At 44.6% G+C, this 21,166-nt stretch overlaps 1 pseudogene; it reads left to right on the top strand.

Annotated features, from left to right (window-relative positions):
• LOC141086307 (zinc finger protein 592-like) overlaps positions 1-19,465 on the top strand; it is a 126,044-nt pseudogene extending 106,579 nt beyond the window's left edge.
• Positions 19,466-21,166: the final 1,701 nt, after the last annotated feature.

Below are 21,166 nucleotides of genomic sequence, written 5' to 3'. Positions count from 1 at the left end.
GCCAATAACTCTTGGTCAGATTGAGTGAGGTATAGTACTGGGCCTGACCCAGTTGTTCGATCAGCTTGTCTACCCGGGACATTGGCTAAAGGTCAAACTACGACACCGCATTAAGTTTTCGGAAGTCATTACAGAACTGTAATGATATGCACGGCTTTGGGATTAGCACAAATGGGCTAGCATAGTCACTCCAGGATTCATCAATTACTCCAAGCAGGAGCATTTGTCTTACCTCACTCACGATGGTTTGTCTCTGGACCTCAGGTACCTGGTATGGTTTCATTCGCACCCTTACGTGAGGCTCAGTGACAATGTAATGCTGGATGACAGAGGTAGGAACGGGTAGAATACAACTGCATTCTCTTGGACTAATTTCAGAACCTCTCGATGCTGCTGTTACGAGAGCGTGTCTCCTATTTTTACCTATCTCCCAGCCTCACCCTTGGCTGGTGACAGAGGGTTCCCTGTTAGTATGACCAGGGTCACCTCTGTGACCAAACATTCCCGATCCTTCCAGGCTTTTGGTAGGTTCACATGATATAATTGTTTCCTTCTCCCGGGCTGGTAAACTTGGTAGTTCACTTCCCCCACTTTTTCCCAAACCTCATATGGACCTTGCCACTTGGCCATAAATTTACTCTCCACGGTGTGCACTAGCACTAACATCCGATCCTTCTCTTTAAAGGATCTGACCGTGGCTCTTTTATTATATGTGTGGCTCTGTGCATCTATCAGATGCTCCTTTACTATGGGCCTGACTGACGCAATCCGGTCCTGCATATTTGCCACGTGCTCGATTACACTCCTATGCATTGTCGGCTCCTGTTCCCACGTCTCCTTAGCTACATTCAGCAACACCCTCGGATACCTGCCATACAACAGATCAAAAGAAGAGAAACCCATGGAAGCCTGTGGTAACTCGTGGATAGCAAACATCAGATAGGGCAGTAACATGACCGAATCTCTCCCGTCGTTGGAGACCACCTTTTTTTGAATGGACTTGAGGGTTTTATTGAAGCATTCAACTAATCCTTCGGTCTGGGGGTGATACACTCTGACGTGCGCAACTGCTTTATCTTGAGGAGCTTGCACAGTTTATTCATCACCTTAGACATAAAAGGAGTCCCCTGATGAGTAAGGATCTCCTTTGGTAGCCCAAGGCGACAGAACATTTTAAACAAATCCCGGGCTATAAACTTAGTGCAGAAGCTGTATGGCCTCTGGGTACCGGATGGCGTAGTCTATGACCACTAGTATCGTGGGTGGATTTTTCTACTGGCCCTACCAGATCCATCACAATCCGCTCAAAAGGTACCTCTATAATGGGCAGAGGTACTAATGGACTCCAGTAGTTTGCGATGGCTGAGGTTAGCTGGCACTCCGGACATGTTTCACATTACCTCTAGACTTCAGCATAAACCTCAGTCCAAAAAAAAATGCTGCAGTATGCGCTCCTGTGTCTTTTTGGCCCCCATGTGCCCTTCCAGCATGTGGGTGTGAGCCATTTTGAGCACTGGGGCACTACCAGTTGTCCTACCAGCTCATCCCAGATTTTATCCACCTTGTATAACAAATCCTGGTGGATAGCCATTCGGGGAAAAACTGCCCCAACACCCCATTGTTAAGCCACTCGTGCCCGGGCCAGAGTGGGATCCTTGAGCTGAGCTGTCCCTAATGTACCAGGGCATACCGTAAGCTCGGGGATCGGTCCTACCAATACCTCTAGGGGAAATTTATTGGAGTTACACTCTGTCCCTAGGTTGGCGACCCCTACAGCAGGTATCCCTGACTCAGGATCTTTGGATTCCACGCCCGGAATGACCTTTACCCTGGGAGAGTTAACCCTGGTCTCCCACAGGGTCCAGAACAGGGGCAAGACTCTTCTCAACACAGTCCCATATGGAAGGGTCTTCACCATTCCCACTACATGTTTTATTTCTCCACATGGTGTGGAAAAAGTAACCTCTGCGGTCGGGTACTCTCGGAGTTCCCCTTGTATACATATCACCACCACTTTCTGACCATTGGTGTTGTCCCCGGCAACCAGTGACCCATGGACCAGAATCACTAAGCTCCCCGATTCCAAGAGAACCTCCGTTTGGTACCCGTTAACGAGTACCTGGCACAGTTGATGTTCGCTGCCTGCAGTGCCAGTAGTTGCGGTGCAGACTGGCTGGGCATACATAGAGACTCTGCGCATAAACCCGCAGTCCATAGGTTCATCCAACAGGGGGCAGTTGGCAGCCACATGTACAGGCCCTTGGCACCGCCAACACCTAATAGTACAACCAGATCTTGGGACCAATTTAGGGGAAATGGGACTTTTGTCACTCTCACTTAGGCCTGTTTCACACTTCCGTTTTTTCAAATCCGTCAAAATCCGTTGTTTTCCGTAAAAAAACGGATCCGCCATTTTTTGCAGGATCCGTTTTTTTTGTCCCATAGACTTCCATTACGGTTACCGCGGATCCGTCAAAAAAACGGATCCGTTTTTAAAAAAACGGATCCGTTTGCATCAGTTTCCGTCAAAAAAACGGAAACGGATCCGTTTGGCGGACACAAAAACGGAAGTGTGAAACAGGCCTTAAGGGCTCAGTTCTGATTGGTCCCAACAGAGGGTCGCAGACTTTTCCCAGGCTACAGGGCTGGTGGTGCCCGACATGACAGCCGAAGTGAAGCAGTGTCCCGTATAAAGTTCTGAGTGGCCATATTCCTCTCATCCAGTCCACCTACCTGGTCCAGAGTCCCTGGGTCCCCTTGCCCCACCAAATGCTGTATGGCTGTGAGCAGAGCCCTCACCAACTGGTAGACCACCACCCTCTCTACCATCTGGAATGGGGTTAAGGTCTCTGGCTGGAGCCATTTTTTTACCAGCCACAGTAAGTCATATGCCTGAGACCTGGCAGGGTGAAACTCCGCAAAGGATCACTGGTATACTAGCTGAGCCAGCACATATGGATTAACCCCTAGTTGGGCAAGGATCTCACTTCTCAGCTTCTCATAGTCCAGTGCATCATCCTGACTGAGGTCCAGGTAGTCCTTCTGGGCATCTTCCGTCAGCCCAATGAGACATCAGCAAGCTCTCCCGCTCTGCTGTGTGCTCAAACATGGTGAGGAAAACCTCCAAATCTTCCTCAGGACTCATCTTCCTCAGCGTTGACCACACTTTTTACCGAGCCTCAGAATGGATCAGGATCACTGGTGAGAGCAGCAATCTGTTGCAGGGCTCATTAGTGTTCTGCTGCAGATACAGCAGCAGCTGCTGGTGATTGTGCTGCTGTAATTGGTGCTGCTCCTGCTGCCGTTGCTGCTGCAGGCTTGAGCTGTAGCTTTGCAGGCTTAATTACTTATATGCAGGCTTTGTGTATGCCTCCTTTTACACTGCCCATATTCTCCAACCATATGTAGTGCAGCGGGGTTGGTGCAGTGCAACAGATTGGCAGGGACCACATAAAAGTTCAAAGCAAACGTCTTTAATGTCCAAAGAAACCCACAAATAGAAAATAAATGGTATCCTCCAAATCGGAGCCGGGGCGTCAAGACAGTCCGTTTTCGAGACCGGTTGCCGTGGGCGACAGCATCTCCGTGTAATGCTGAGAGGGTGCCAGGTGTTCGCTTATTTTGGCTCTGTGTTACTGCACACCTAAGCCAGATGTTGTAGAGCCACTTGCTCTGCAGTTTGTAAACCAAAACTGACACACCCAACCCTTTGCTGCAGGGTTTTTAAATGGAACCTGTGGCCATGGGCCAGTTGTGAGACCCAGCCTGGATGGAGAAAACCTCCCCACTACCATCCTGTAGTTTGCTCCAAAAGTAAAAGCCCATGCAGAGTTTTTTAAAATCTGCCTTGGGCAAATAGCTTGTCCAAGACCAAACTTACTTTTATTCTGCATTGCAACCACAGATATATCTATGCCTTCAATGCACTCCAGCGGACTTAATACGCCTCCATACTAGTGTTGAGCGATACCATCCGATATTGAGAAATATCGGATCGGATTGGATCGGCCGATACCCAAAAAGTATCGGGTATCGCCGATTCCGATACTGGAAGTCCCATTCAAGTCAATGGGACAGAAATATCGGAATTAAAAAAACCCTTTCTTTACTTGTACATCCAGTTTGGAAGGGGGGAAGAGTGTGGGTGGTGCGTGGGCGGACACTGTGCGTGTCTGTGTGTGTGGGCGGGGTCTGTACGGGCCTCTCGGGGGTCTGTGCGGGCCTGCCGGGGGTCTGTGTGGGCCTGCCGGGGGTCTGTGCGGGCTGCCGGGGGTCTGTGCGGGCTGTCGGGGGCCTGTGTGGGCCTGCCGGGGGTCTGTGCGGGCTGCCGGGGGTCTGTGCGGGCTGTCGGGGGTCTGTGCGGGCTGTCGGGGGTCTGTGCGGGCTGTCGGGGGTCTGTACGGGCCTGCCGGGGGTCTGTGCGGACTGCTGGGGGTCTGTGCGGGCCTGCCGGGGGTCTGTACGGGCCTGCCGGGGGTCTGTGCAGGCTGCCGGAGGTCTGTGCGGGCCTGCCGGGGGTCTGTGCAGGCTGCCGGAGGTCTGTGCGGGCCTGCCGGGGGTTGTGTGTGTGCCTGCTACAATGACAGTGATTGACACATTAGCCATTGATGGGACAGTAGTAGTCCCATCATCCGGCTAATGTGTTGAATGTAAAAAAAAAAAAAAAACATACTACATACATACTACATATATACTACATTCATACAACATACATACATACTACATACATACTACATATATACTACATTCATACAACATACATACATACTACATACATACTTCATATATACTACATTCATACAACATACATACATACAGTACTACATACATACTTCATATATACTACATTCATACAACATACATACATACTACATACATACTTCATATATACTACATTCATACAACATACATACATACTACATACTACATACATACTTCATATATACTACATTCATACAACATACATACATACTACATACATACTTCATATATACTTCATTCATACAACATACATACATACTACATACATACTTCATATATACTACATTCATACAACATACATACTACGTACATACTACATATATACTACATTCATACAACATACATACATACTACATACATACTTCATATATACTACATTCATACAACATACATACTACATACATACTACATATATACTACATTCATACAACATACATACATACTACATATATACTACATTCATACAACATACATACTACATATATACTACATTCATACAACATACATGCATAGTACATACTACATACATACTATATACATACAACATACATAAAACATGCTACAGACATACAACATACATACTACATACATACTACATACAATACATTCATACATTCATACAATACATACATATAGACATACAGTACATATAACATAGAGTACATACTCACCATCACCTGTCACTTTGATCCCTGAAGCTAGTGTCATCTTTAAAAAATATTAAAATAACAAACAACCGATATACTCCCTGATCCGCAGAAATCCACGAGTGTCCCACGACGATCTCCCTGTGGAGAACAGCAGCATGAGCTGATGCCACCGCTCTCTAGGGGCTCCAGGAATGCAATGACGGGAGGTAGGTATCCTTCCGCACTGTATTCCTCCGCCACTGTAAAAAAATAGTCCCTAGTCTCACTTTTTGCATTGCTGTGTGAGAAAGTTCCCACGCAGCTTTTGCAATAAAGTGAGACCAGTGAACTATAGTAACCTCTCAGTGATGCAGTGCAGGAGATCGTCGTGGGACACTCGTGGATTTCTGTGGATCAGGGAGTATATCGCTTGTTTGTTATTTTAATATTTTTTAAAGATGACACTGGCTTCGGGGATCAAAGTGACAAGTGATGGTGAGTATGTACTCTATTTTATATGTACTGTATGTCTATATATATGTATTGTATGAATGTAGGAATGCATTGTATGTAGTAGGTATGTAGTATGTATGTAGTATGTATGCTGTATGAATGTAGTATGTTGTATGAATGTAGTATACTGTATATGTAGTATGTATGAATGTAGTATATATGTAGTATGTATGTATGCATGTATGTTGTATGAATGTAGTATATATGTAGTATGTATGTATGTTGCATGAATGTAGTATATATGTAGTATGTATGTATGTTATATGAACGTAGTATATATGTATTATGTATGTATGTTGTATGAATGTAGTATGTAGTATGTATGTATGTATGTTGTATGAATGTAGTATATATGTAGTATGTAGTAGGTATGTATGTTGTATGAATGTAGTATATATGTAGTATGTATGTATGTATGAATGTAGTATATATGTAGTATGTGTGTATGTATGTTGTATGAATGTAGTATATATGTAGTATGTAGTATGTATGTATGTTATATGAATGTAGCATATACAGTATGTAGTATGTATGTATGTATGTATGTATGTATGTATGAATGTAGTATATATGTAGTATGTATGTTGTATGAATGTTGTATATATGTAGCATGTATGCAGTATGTACTGTATGTAGTATGTATGGGTTTTTTTTTTTTTTTACATTCAACACATTAGCCGGATGATGGGACTACTACTGTCCCATCATTGGCTAATGTGTCAATCACTGTCATTGTAGCAGGCATAGCCCGATGGGACTTGTAGTCCCATCGGACTATGCCTGCACACACACGCAACCCCCGGCAGGCCCGCACAGACCCCCGGCAGTCTGCACAGACCCCCGGCAGGCCCGTACAGACCCCCGGCAGGCCCGTACAGACCACCTGCAGGCCCGCACTGACCCCTGGCAGCCCGCACAGACCCCCGGCAGCCCGCACAGACCCCCAGCAGCCCGCACAGACCCCCGGCAGGCCCGCACAGACCCCTGGCAGGCCCGCACAGACCGCGCATCATGATGCGCACAGACCGCGCATCATGATGACATCATTTCAGCAGCCAATCACAGCCACAACACTGGCTCTTTGCATTATGGGAACTTCTGATTCCGGTATCCGATATTATAAAAATATCGGTACTCGTTATCGGAATTCCGATACAGCGAATATCGGCCGATACCCGATATTTGCAGTATCGGAATGCTCAACACTACTCCATACGCATCCTGGGGGATACATACCATCCCTCACATATTATACCCATCACTGCCTCACGGGTGGGAGGTGGGGGTATATAAACCATATGGTTCAGAGATATTGGCCTTTTTATTTAATGTTAATTTCTATGGTCTTTACCATTTGGGCAGGGCTAACAGTATTCTTTGGGGGGTGTCTTTAGGTGGTTCTGTATTATTACCTTGTGATCCAGATCCTCTTGGTAAAAATCATAACAATTTGTACTAAGTAAAAAGGCGAATAGCTCTGTAACCATATGACAGATTTAAAGGAAACAAAAACTGAAATACTTTAAAAAAAAAACCCGTGGGAATAAAATAAGCACTAAATCTGGTCATATTTGACCTCCTGGCTTATCTTTAAACAAATTTTGAGAGACTTCACTGTGCCTTAAGCCCCCGTTACACACTGCGATATCGCTAGCAATATTGCTGTAAAGTCACCGATTTTGTGACGTTGCAGCGATATTGCTGGCGATATCGCTGCATGTGATACTTACCTCCGACCGACTCCCCCACTGGTAATCGCTGATCGCGCGAGAAGCTCCTGGACCATTCCTCGTCGGCCACTTCCTGCTGGGCTTCCTGTGGCGCCGACGAGCGCCGCGTGGACGCGGGCGGGAGGACGTCAGGATCGCCGCGTCTGACTGGTAAGTAGCGACCCCCGTCCCCAGCTATGTTGCTGGTGAGATCTGCCTGTGTGGCAGTTCACTAGCGACCACCTAGCGATGCACCAGCGATCCTGACCGCGTCATATCGCTGGTCGGGATCGCTGGTGCATCGCTAGGTGTAACGGTACCCTTATGCTTCAATTTCTTATCTTCGATCTATGCTTGCTGCTACAGAATGAAATCACTATCATTTATGTCTAGAGTCTGAAAACCTGTTAGTTCTTGTCAATTTGTGCTTTCTCTTATTTTTCAGAATCTTTCACTTACTGCCAGTCTATAATGTTTAGCAAGTTTGTCATATGTCCCAAGACCATCAATTGGTGTTAAAATTACTGAAGCAAAAAGATTTGGGTGCCACGGAGCTTTTGGCTCTGTCATATTATTTTTCACTTATTGGTTGTTTTTTGGTAATTTAATGAACATCATTCTTCATTGCACATTTGTCTCATCAATAAATTTATGACAACTTCATTGTAGTAATGATAGTTGAAGAAAATGTCCACCTATACTCAGTCTGTATGCATACAGCTAATTCGTGCTTGAGCCCAAAAAATGCATTATATAACCGTGGTTATGAACATTTTTGGAGCCAGAGATCCATTGATCACAGATGAGTAATTTTTTTTTTTTATAAACATTTAGCTGTAACAGGAGAACTATTTTTCAGACAATGACATTTGGTAAGTTTTAAATATCATAAAATCAAATAAAAAACGTACATCTAGTGAAAAAATCTCCCGTTTCACAAGCAGACTGGGCTGACATAATGACATTGGCACACACATGGCACACAAATGAAATTGTAGCAGAACGGTGATGAAATGGAATAAAGTCATAAAATGATAGGAAATGGAAAGAATTAACTAATATAAGGAATCAATTTTCTACTGAATTTGAAAATTTGGCACATATTTCCTTACACTTTCCAAAATGTATAGCAAACTTTTGGCAGAGCATTTAATTATGCACATTTTCCTACTTCACAACTATGTAAAAGCTGCTATTTTTAAGATAAAAAAAAAAACATATAAAAATACATTGAGAAGTGTGGCTTGCATCACATGATCATTTAGTTGTATTTGCAGGATGCTTTATAGATGTGTTACAACTTTGCATGGTACATATACTTTATTACTGTTTGATATGTACTGAATATGCCATAGAAGCTATAGTACAGAGAAAAACTATACTGTCCAGATGTCCCAAGTTATAGCATGTTTTTCACATTATCATCATCCTTGGTGGCAGTTAACATTTTATCTGACGCACTTTGTCAAAATTTAGCAGAGTACCATAACCACGTATACAATAAAGCGCAATGTGTGGTTTTACTCCTGTTATGCCGTGTGTATAAGTTACCAGGACATAGTGAAAAAGTTTTTAGTTTTAAAATTTGCCTATTTTAACATTATAGTTTTAATATTAAATAATAAACTGACTCCAATTATTGGGATCTTATAACCAGAAAAAACATTTTTGGATGTGCCAGGTTCCAACAGGTCCAAGAAGTTGCAACCTGTTTCTTGGAAATATTTAGTCATTTCATAGGTGTCAAATGAGAGGATAATCCAGCTCCATGATAAAGTGAAAATCCAATTCTTTATTCACTCAAAAAATTTGCAAAATAGAGGATAAAAATATCAGCACAGGTAGCACCAAGTAATGCGTTATCAACGCGTTTCAGGTGTCACAGCACTCTTAGTCATGACTTAGGGTGTTGTGACACTGACGTTGATAACGCATTACTTGGTGCTACCTGTGCTGATATTTTTATCCTCTATTTTGCAAATTTATTGAGTGAATAAAGAATTGGATTTTCACTTTATCGTGGAGCTGGATTATCCTCTTATTTGAAACTTTTTATGCCATGACTGTGCTCCGATCTCTATGATGTCTTAACCGGTGAGCTGGACTTTATTTAATTTTATTTCATAGGTGTGCAAATATTTTTGCATTCCTAATGACAACTTTAGTTCAGACACATTTTGACTAGACTTGTTTAAAATCATCCCATGGTTTTGTTTCTACAGCACCCATATAGAAGTAATAGTCTCCGTGGTGAAAGTGGTGTCAGTTAACAAACATTTTTCATCATGTTAATTTGCAAATTTGTTCTATTTTTCATTTTCGAAGGGTTTTCCACTTTTAGAAAATTGATTCCTATAATGTGAAATAACATAATCATATAGTACTCACCCTCCCCGGGTCCAATGTCTGCTTTCTGTCGCTAGTTCAGTCTTATTGTTTTAGTTGCACCACCCAAGATGCTGAGAATAATGATTGTCTGCAGCATTGATGTGAACTGTCAATAGGACATCACCACTGAAGTCAAAACAATGAACATTACCGGACAGCAGGTGCTGGAGAGAGGTAGAGTGATTTTAGATTACATTTAGGGTTCACTTTTAAAAAAGTGGAAAACACCTTTAAAAATTAAGGTGAAAGTGGCCATAGCTATAAATGCTTGAACTGTTCTTGGTTCAGGTAATTGACTAGTAAGTGTTTTTCCTTGGCCATTGTCAGCATCTTCCCAGAAAAAAATGATCTGGATTCTGTAGTGGCCAGAATTGAGCATTCTTACCAACAAGCATTCAATGCAATAGATGAAGAAATGGTGATATTTGAGAATAGAATTACTGCATCTGAACTGAGACTTGAGATCTTTGCAAAAAGAGTTTTTACCCTTGAAAAAGACTTTGAGAAGTCTCGCACACAGCTGCAAGCTTTCTTTACTTCTTGATGACCAAGAACATAGAGGCCGCAATAATCATGTGGAGACTGAAAGGCATTCTTGAAACCTGGCCTCAAGTGTCATTGCATGAAAAGGTGCTGGCCATTTTCAACACAGTGACTGGCAAACCTTTAGAGGCAACATATGTGATCCACAAAGTCCACAGGGTAACCAGTCCAACTTAGGGTGAGGTTGCTGCAGCAGAGAAGAGCCAGAAGACCCAACGTCTGATTTCTCTTACTCCTGCACTGACTAGAAGCACTTCACCTTCATATTAAACAGTGCAGGTTTCTTCTAGCAGTGCATTAGTTAATCTACTCAGCTGAGAGTTCCTGGAAGCTTACCAGCTGGTCACTGTTTGCCACTCCCCTCTTCAATATAAACTGGACTCTGGCAACTAAGCATTGACAGTGTTAGCTTCATACAGCATGGTTCAAGAGTTGGTGGTGTGTTATTTGAGAAGGCATTTGATAGGTTCTGGTTGTTTGCAAATCCTCTCCTCCTACTTTGATTTTTCCCATCCTTCACTACCCTGTCTCCCTCTGTTGTTTGTGAGTGCATGTTGTGAGTGCATGTTGTGTATGATTGATATTTTCCTTTATCCCTGTTTGTATTACCTTGTTAGTCTGGTTTGTGTATAGCCATACACTACTACTTTGCACTGGGTCATATATACAACGACCCCGAGCGCGTCTCACTGGCTGAGTCCACGCTTTGTCAGCTGCAGCAGGAAGACCAACTAGCAGAGGAGACTTGCTCTAAGTTTCAGAGGTGGTCCACTGATACTAATTGGAATGACCCCACAGTCCATAGCCAGTTCCGTCAAGGGCTATCTGCAGCAGGAAGACCAACTAGCAGAGGAGACTTGCTCTAAGTTTCAGAGGTGGTCCACTGATACTAATTGGAATGACCCCACAGTCCATAGCCAGTTCTGTCAAGGGCTATCTGTAAGGGTGAAGGATGCTTTTGTCTTGTATGAGACTTTGTTTTCTCTTGAAGCGGCCATGTCTCTGACTATCCAGGTGGAATGCTGTCTTCGCCAGAGACATAAAGAGACACTCCAATTTGCAGTGGTTCTGGAGTCAAGGGAGCTTGGGTCTGAGTCGTCTGACGAACCTATGCAGTTGGGTGGGGCGACTTGTTTAGTTGATCAAACTGTAGTTTGGTGTAAAAGGGGAGTATGTTTTTACTGTGGTGTGAAGGGTCATTTCATGGATGCTTGCCCTTCCCTACCTCACCGTAAACAGCCTCTGGAAAATGAAGGAGCCTGGGGAGGCGGAGGCAGAAACGTTAGCAATTTTTCCTACCAGCTGAGATTCTTCTAACAAAAAAATAAGGTGTATATTTGTGCCTTTCTGGATAGTGGAGCAGGGTTTAATATGATCGACACTAGATTTATCCAGGTCCAGGGCCTCAAACCCCATACACTGTCTAGACATATACCCATAGTTGCAATTGATGCCGCAACTTTGAGCCAGGTGTATTTTACTCAAGTCGTCCGAGGGATACGTTTCAAGGTAGGGGCCATGCACTCAGAATGTATAGACTGCTGTGGTTCTTGGACTACCTTGGCTCATGCTGCACAACCCTGTGGTTAATTAGCAAAGTCGGAAGGTGAAATTGTGGAACGAACTTTGTCTAGGACACTGTTTAGGATCCCGGCTAGCCAGGGTGGATACCCACTCTGTACCTAAATACCTAAATGACTATGTAAATGTGTTTTTGGAGCAGGGGTGCCAAGACCTTCCTCCCCACCGTCCTTATAACTGCACCATTAATCTCATTCCTGGGGCCAAGTTTCCAAAGAGCAGACTATATAGTATTTCTGGACCAGAGAGGCAGGAAGGGTCATATCATACCATCCTCATCCCTCATTGCTGCGAGGTTTTTCTTCATGAAGAAAAAAGATGGGATGTTACTCCCTTTCTAGATTTTCACAAACTCAGTCAGATCACGGTTTGAGATCTGTATCTTCTCACTCTCATCCATGACTTCTTTAACCAGATTGTAGGTGAAAAATGGTTTTCTACACTGGATCTCAGAGCGGTGTATAATCTTATTCATATTAACGAGGGGTATGAGTGGAAGACAGCCTTCAATATGCCTGAGGGACACAATGAGAACCTTGTGATGCCATTTAGAATGACTAATGCTCCTGCCGTCTTTCAGCACTTTGTAAATTACATTTTTAGTCACCTGGCAGGTATATTTGATGTGAGCATTCTTGATGACATAATACTTTATTCCCCGGACCTTGTGTCACATCAGATATGAGGGGCGTTCATTAAAGATTTCCCCTGACCCACTTCCTGTGGACTGCGAGCAATGAAACTTGTCACAGTTATTATTCCTTCTCTACATAGGAACCACCTAGGAATACACACTTCTCTCATCTCTTTAAGCAACTGTAAACACCTCGCTTGCAAAAGTCGACAGGTTGTTCCAAAAGCCACGTTGTGACTTTCGAAATCAGAGTCTCATCATCTGGAAAATGCTAGCCCTTCAAAAATAACTTAATTGTTGGAAAGAGGTAGAAGTCTGATGATGTGAGGTAGGGTGAATAATGGGGATGCAGTAGAATTTCAAAGCTACAGGAGCATGCTTCCATTTGGGCAACATGTGAGTTGTGAACTGGTGCATTGTCTTGCAGAAAGCGGACACCTTTGGTAAACATGCCATGGCTCTTGGTTTTGATGGCCTTCCGCAATTTCCGCAGCAGTGAAGAATAGTATGTCCCAGGGATCATGGTACCCTTTGCTAGTAAATCTATCAATACTACTCCGTGCTGGTCCCAAAATACTGTGAGCATGACCTTGCCTGCCAAGGGTTGGGCACGTGCCTTCCTTGGAGGCCGTGAGTCATGATATTTTCATTGCATCGACTGGACTTTAGTCATAGGATCATAGTGATGGACCCAGCTTTCATCCTGTGTGATCAGTCTGCCAAATAAGTCCTCCTGGTTTCCATGGCACATCGTGAATAGAGCCTGAGAGCATTCAACTGTTTCCTGCTTCTGGAAAGGTGTGAGTAGCCGGGGAACCTAGCGAGTGGATACTTTATGCTTGTGAAGATGGTTTTGGATAATTTTTTTCCATGGACCCCCCACACTGATCTTGACATTTTGGGCTAGTTGGCTAATGGATTCATGGCAATTTTCCAAAATGGCGACCTCCACTTACTGGATGTTGTGTTCATCAATAGCAGAGGTCGCACTGGAATTGGAGCTTTTTGCACTGAAGTCTGACCACATATGAATTGATGTTGCCAGTTCTTGACTACATCATATGATGGGGAATGATGGAGAATCCTCACCATAAACCTCTTTCATCTCATCAAACATTATCAGTTCTGAGTTGCGAATTGGCACGCAATCTGTAGAGACTTATATCATTACACATGTGCAGTTTCAGCATCATGTGATAAATAAAAGTGGGTCAGGGGAAATCTTTAATGAACATGGAATATCAGACAGGTCTTACAGATACTCAGAGATAAAAAATTATTTGTCAAACCAGAGAAATGAATGTTCTCGATTGAGGAGATCCCTTTTCTGGATTATGTTTTATCATCCATCGATTTTTGCATGGATCCGGCAAAAGTTCGAGCAGTACTGGATTGGATCATCCTGAGGACTTACAGGCATTACAAAGGTTTTTGAGGTTCACCAACTACTAGCGTAAGTTCATCAAAAACTTTTCAGTAGTGGCCAAACCACTGACAGATATGACCAGGAAAGGGACAGACTTTTCCAAACGGTCCAGTCCGGCCAGGGAGGCAATTGCATCTCTGCCGATTCTCATACAGCCTGACGTCACTCAGCCATTTATTGTAGAAATTGACACGTCTGAAGTGAGGGTTTGGTCCACTGGAGCTGATGGTGATGCAGCAAAGATTTTACTTGAAAGTATATGCAATCTGGGGTACCAATTACAAGTGACGGATTGGGTCCGGCGTGCTTGGAGACATTCAGGAGATCCACCCTGCCAGGTGGTGCTGGGGTCCTTCCTTCTGCGCTCTCTTTTTGGATCCCTGCTGCTTGTAGCTAAGCTGCGGCCCTCTCCTGCATGATGGTTTCTAACCTGTATGGCAGACAGTGTGAGCCTATATCACGGGCCCTGTCCTTTTCACTGTCAGCCCCGGGCTCTTGGGTCCGGCGTGCCTTCAGGTGTTCGGTGTGGCCTGGGAGCTTGCAGTCCCCTGCCCTCCAGATTCGGCTGTCAGGGCGTACAGCAGCCGCCCAGCCAAGGACTCTGGCATCCCTTTTTGTCAGTGTTCCGCTCTGGGATCAGCTATACGCAATTTTAATTCCCCAGAGCCCTTGTCTCTGCTCCTGTCCCTTCCCTCTCCACAGACCAACTGTCATTTCCATGACAACTCTCCTGTTTACTCTCTCAGCTGACTTCTTTCTGACTTACTAACCCTACCTGCTGGCCAGAATATATAAGGAATCTCCCCTTTCTGGCCTGGAGCAGGAATTGACATGTACACTGTGTTACCTGGCATGGGGAACCCCCCTGCCTCCAGGCATGACATCACCCCTTAGAGGGAGGCAATGTCACCGTGGCAACTGGACTCTGGGGTGCCACAGATACACGGAGCAGCAGCTGCAGCTTGGAGCCTGCACCAGCTGCACGCAGGCGGGGTGGTAGAAGGTTGCTGGCAGGCGGCCAGGAGCTCTGAGGTGCACTGAAGACAGCATAACAAGACCTCTGAGGAGGAAGTGGTGACTACCGAGGCCAAGAAGAGCAGCAAGTGCATTCTGCAGCAACCTGACCTGATCTGCACTGGGGATCCCACTACAGCCCCTCTCCCTGCCTGACACTTGGTTCTGCCTGTTACCACTCTGCTCTTCTCTATCTCTGCTCTTCCATCCTCTCCAAATTCTCTACTTTGCGTTCTGCTATCTCTGTTCTTTCTTGATTCTGCAATTTACCACTGTCTCTCCTCTGCCTGCAGTCTGGTGCCTGTACTTTATTTCTGCTTTATATCTGCAGTCTGTTACCCCTGCTCCTGTCTATTGCTGTACTTTGTTGCCCCTGCCTCCCATCTGTTGCTTCTGCCAGCTCTAATACCCCTATGGCTCTCTGTTGCCCCTGTTGGTTCTCTGTTGCCCCTGCCTCCTCTCTTTTGCCTCATCCTGTTCTCTGATATCCCTGCCTGCTCTCTGTTCCCTCTGCCTGCTTTGATACCCCTGCCTGCTCTCTGATACCCCTGCCTGTTCTCTGATACCCCTGCCTGCTCTGTGTTGTCCCTGACTGCTCAGATACCCCTGCCTCTTCTCTGATATCCCTGCCTGATCTCTGTTGCCTCTGCCTGCTCTCTGTTGCCCCAACTGTTCTTTATTGCCACTATCTGGTCTCTGTTGCCCCTGCCTCCTCTGAGATACTCGTGCTTGCTCTCTGTTGCCCCTGCCTGCTCTTTTTCCCCTACATGCTCTATGTTGCCCTTGCCTGTTCTCTGTTGCCCCCGTTTGTTCTCTGATGACTCCGTCTGCTCTCTGATGCCCCTGTCTGCTCTGTTGCCTTTGCCTGCTCTGATATGCCTGCTTGCTCTCATTTGCTCCTGCCTGATCTGTTTCCCCTGCCTGCTCTGTGTTGCCCCTGCCTGCTCTCTTACAGGCCTGCTTACACTCTGTTACTTGCTCTATCTTCCCCTGCCTGCTCTCTGATATGCCTGCTTACTCTCTGTTACCTGCCCTCTCTTACACCTGCCTGCTCTGTTGCCCCTGCCTGCTCTCTGATATGCCTGCTTACTCTCTGTAACCTGCTCTCTCTTACCCCTCCCTGCTCTCTGGGTGAGCTGTTTTTTTCTACAGTAAAACTTCAGTATTTGGGTTAAACTGCTGTGTTGGCACTTTGCAATAAGTGGGTTTTCGGGTTGCATTTTGGGCACTTGGTCGCTAAAAAGTTTGCCATCACTGATCTAGAGTCTGCGAACAGTCTAATGCCTAGACAGACAAGATGAGCCTTATTCTACACCAAATTTTACTTTTTTGTTACATATAGGCAGGGGAACATTAAGGTGGATCCCTTATCTCAGGGTTTACTGGGGGTGGTTATTGCGTCTAAGTGCTCTGATCTTGAGAAGGTTGTAGAGGCTCAGGGTGATGCCCCTGCTGCCTCTCGATTAGGTAAACTGTTTGTACTTGTGAATCTCCGCCTTAGAGTTCATAGTGAATATCATGATTCGGTCTTGGCCAAACATCCTGGTAGTAAAGCTACCACAGATCTTCTTACTCTGCGTTTTTGGGGGTCAGGGTTGCATCAGGATGTTTAGGAGTATGTAGCTGCCTCCAGTGTATGTGCACGTTCTAAGACCTCTCATACTCGTCCTTCTGGGTCTCTCCAACCATTTGCGATTCCCAGTTGACCTTGGACTTATTTATTGGTAGATATCACCTCAGCCCAAATTTTCATCAGAGAGATTGTAAAATTACATGGGATTCCTACCGATATATTTTCTAATCGAGAGGTGCCATCTATTTTCAAATTTTGGAAGGCGTTTTGCGCTCATTTGGGGATCCATCTGTCGTTTTCTTCAGCGTTTCATCCACAGTCTAATGAGCAAACTGAACCCAGACTCTTCAGACCTATCTTAGATGTTTTGTGTCTGTCTTAGAATCAGGAGCATTGGGTTACTTACCTCTAGAGGAATTCGGGGTGAATAACTGTTGTCATGAGTCTACTGGTAAGTCCCCGTTCTTCAGGGCATTCAGGTTTCATCCTCAGTTCAGCTAATTTAATAGGAATCGTTCTTCTGAAATACCTGAAGAAGAACAATTTTCATCATCAATTATGTCTTATGGGTTCTTGATTATTTGAGGAAGATGGGGTCCAAATATAAGAGTGTGGCTGATCGGAGACATTTGGTGGGTCCGGACCTATGTGTTGGTGATTTGGTTTGGTTGTCATCAGGGAACATGAAGTTGAAAGTTCCCTTTTGGAAACTGGGTCCCAGGTTCATCAGTCCTTATAACATTGTGGCCATCATCTATCCTGCAGTATTCCGCTTTGCTTTGCCGTCCACCTTTTAAGATTCACCGATCTCTACTCAAAAAATGTGTTGCATACTCTTGTTGATGGAAATTTGGAAGTTAGCTAGCTAAGATCGTTGATTCTTGCTTGGTTCATTGGTCGCTTCAGTATCTGGCACACTGGAAGGGTTACGGTCCTGAGGAGAGGATGTGGGTACCAGCATCTGACGTTCACGCGGTCAGATTGATCCGGACTTTTCACGCAGCACACTCTGATAAACCTGGCCCTGAGGTTCCGGAGGTCCCTCAGAGGGGGGGTACTGTCACGGGGTTGCCACAACAGAGTGGAGCCAGAAGACCTGTCTGATTTCTCTTACTCCTGCACTGACTAGAAGCACTTCACCTTCATATTAAACAGTGCAGGTTTCTAGCAGTGCATTGGTAATTTTACTCAGTTGAGAGCTCCTGTAAGCTTACCTGCCTTAAAGCTCTCAGCTGTTTACTGTTTGCCACTCCCCTGTCTCCTATATAAACTGGACTCAGGAAGCTAAGCTTTGCAAGAGTTAAGGCCTCGTCTCACATAGCAAGATCGCTGAAACATCACAGATTTTGTGACGCAACAGCGACCTCGCCAGCGATCTCGCTTCGTGTGACACACAGCGGCGACCGGCCCACCCCGCTGCGATCTCGCTGATCATGCTCGAATGTCCTAGGCCATTTTTTCATCGTTGGTGTCCCGCTGCCCGGCATGCATCGCTGTGTTTGATGCCAAAGAGCAACTTCGTTGGCGACTTAGAACTCATGGATGCAGGTGTGAGTTGTCAGAATAGCTGCTGTGTGACAAGGTGCCAACGACCGCCGAGGTCTTTATATGGATCGCTGCTGCGTCGTTGAGTAGATCGACCTGTTTGACATCTTACTAGCGATCATGTAGCGACGTACCAGCGATCCTTACCAGGTCGCATCGTTGTTGGGATCGCTGGAGCGTTGCCATGTGTAACGGTACCCTTAGCTTCATGTTGCATTGTTCAGGAGTTGGTGATGTATTGTATGAGAATGCGTTTGGTGGATTAGTCTAAGACTGTTACTAGGTTCTGGTTCTGTGCAAATCCTTTCCTTCTCCTACTTTGGTTTTTCAAAACCTTCTCTCCCTGGTGTCTCCGTTTTTTGCAATTTTTGTATGATTGATATTTTCCTTTATCATTGTTTGCATTAACTTGTTAGTATGGTTGGTGTATAGCCATACACTTCTACTCCGCTCTTCCCTGTCTGGGGGAAGGGAACAAACTGAGGGTGGATTCAAGAGCTCAGCAAGATATGTGGCTCTGGCATCTTCACTATTAGCAGGAATCCAGGGATCAGGTATAGCTAGGGTGCCCCATACATTAGGGAAAAAGAAGGCGTCCCTGGCCCGAGGATACCCTACAACAGTCGTGACACCTCCAGTCCAAGAGATGTTTTGTGCCACCTGCAACAGTATGCTGATAAGGAGCAAAAGGCCTTTGTCGTATGGGCCTATAAGCCTAGATGGAGCTGAAATAAAACTGTTCCTCAATATCTCCAGTCATACCCTGTTTGTGTGACAACAGCCTATTACTGCAAAAATGAAAGAGACTCATGCCTCGTACAGAGGGGGACATCTCTTCCATGTTATTGTACACAAAGTGACTCCATCTTCCTCCTGAAAAAGCATGAAGATCTTTCTGGACTGTTCGACATCTTGGGTCCTGACCATTTTTTTGTTCCAGATTGTCTCTTTCTAGATACCTCGGATGCCCTTCCTCAGAAGATAAACGCAGATGTACCACCTTCACAATGCCAAAACAAGTCTTCCTCCATTGCTCAATTTGCCTGCAGGTTCATTGGACTTCCTGATGGAGACTTGACTATTTTATATGGCCCCATGAGAGATCTGGGTTGTCTACTTGGGGTTGATGTTCCAGAGGGTCTCCCCTAGCTCACGGATTTCCTCCATATCATTATTTGAGGTTTATCTGGGTTGTTTACTTTTTAGGGATGAGCGTACCATGCTTGGTGTTACTCAGATATCACTCGACTATTTGGGTGCTTGAATGTGCTCGGTCCTCAACGAGCATTGACTGGTGCTTGGATTTGAAGCTCAAATCCCCGCCACTCATGTTTGGTGCCTGTTACACGTCCAATAAATGTGCGGGGATTGCCTGCAAGGCACTGTAATGCCGTAACTATCTTGGTAGCGGCATTCCTGTGATTGGTTGGCCACATTACCTCATCAGAGGTTATAAAAAGAAAGACTAGCCATGCTCGACCCACTAACACCATTGCACAGTTTAGGGACAGTTGTGACTGTAGGGAGAGAGCAGTTATCCAGGCCTGTCTGTGCACAGTTTAGCTAATCAGAGTACTCTAGTGTCAGTATGATGATTCAGGAATAGTATTAACAGTCCTTTTAAGGGCTAATTGTGCAGCATGCCACTTACCATAGCAGAAGCCTAATAAACTCCCTTAGGGTTCACTCACACTCCCGTATATTCTCTCATGCGAGATAATTGGGACGATTTATCCTAATGACACTCAGCTCAAACTATGTCAGAGTTTGAGTCGTGTCATCTGAGTGTGAATCACAGCATAGGTACGGAGAAGATGGAGAACTTAATTTCTCCATCTTCTCCATTGTCTCTGTATGCATACATCAGACTGTACATCCGAATGCAGTCCGATGTGTCACATGCACCCATAGACTTACTGCTGAATCGGCATGAGAAAAAAAATTGCAGATCTGCACTGCCCCATAGTATAACATTGCGCTGAGTGCTATCCAATAAAACATCAGATAGCACTCGACCGTGTTGAACGCCAGTGTGTGTGAGCCCTAATAGTCACTCTGGTCTATTGGCCACCACTGCGTTTCACCATGTGATGTGACAAATCTGCCACACCTACTGTATGCCACAATATGACAATGGAAGTAAATATTGCAGGTGTGAACCTTGTGTAACCCTAATACGTATTAGATAGGTGAAGTACTCTGGTGAATGACTAATCACATACTGTAAGTCATCAGCTTCTGTAAGGCAAATTTAAAACAGATGACAATGTGGAAAACTCTACCATATATTAAAGAATTACTTTTGTCAAATAGCAATTGAGATTCCAGATTGTAGTTTTTACTTCTGCTCCAACAGAAGTTGATCTCTTTCCAGAAATATTTCAGAGCTATTATTTGAAGTTTATTTTTTTTCACTGGGCTTCAAAAACGCTGGCAAATACGCCTGAAATGTTTTCTAATCTTCGGAATGAATCAGCCGAGTTCATGGACTATTCTTTATTAATTGATGATTAGACGGGCATAATAATGTAGGAATTCTAAAAGGACACAGTGATCTCATAACAAATTACTGTAGATAGAAGCAAAATCTGTTTCCATTTAAGAGAACACTTTTGCTCAAAAATTAACCCTTAGCTGTTCTTATATTTCTTCCATCATTGCATGGTTTACTTATTTTTTTGGCATCTAGTTATGCTCCCGAGCTCTTCTTCATCCTTTTGTCGCTGAGTACAATATGTTAACTGTGGACACCATTTTATCAGTTATTGAGTCGTTTTGTTATCAGAGGGTTGGGGTAGTCATAGAAATACTGTATATAATAATAATAATAATCTCTTTATTTATATAGCG

The sequence above is a fragment of the Dendrobates tinctorius genome, unplaced genomic scaffold, assembly GCF_039654945.1.
Source record: "Dendrobates tinctorius isolate UK_male_01 unplaced genomic scaffold, ASM3965494v1 ptg000031l, whole genome shotgun sequence".
Classification (NCBI taxonomy): Eukaryota; Metazoa; Chordata; class Amphibia; order Anura; family Dendrobatidae; genus Dendrobates; species Dendrobates tinctorius.
The sequence above is the reverse complement of the archived record's forward strand: the minus strand, read 5'-3'. Positions and strand labels throughout refer to the sequence as shown.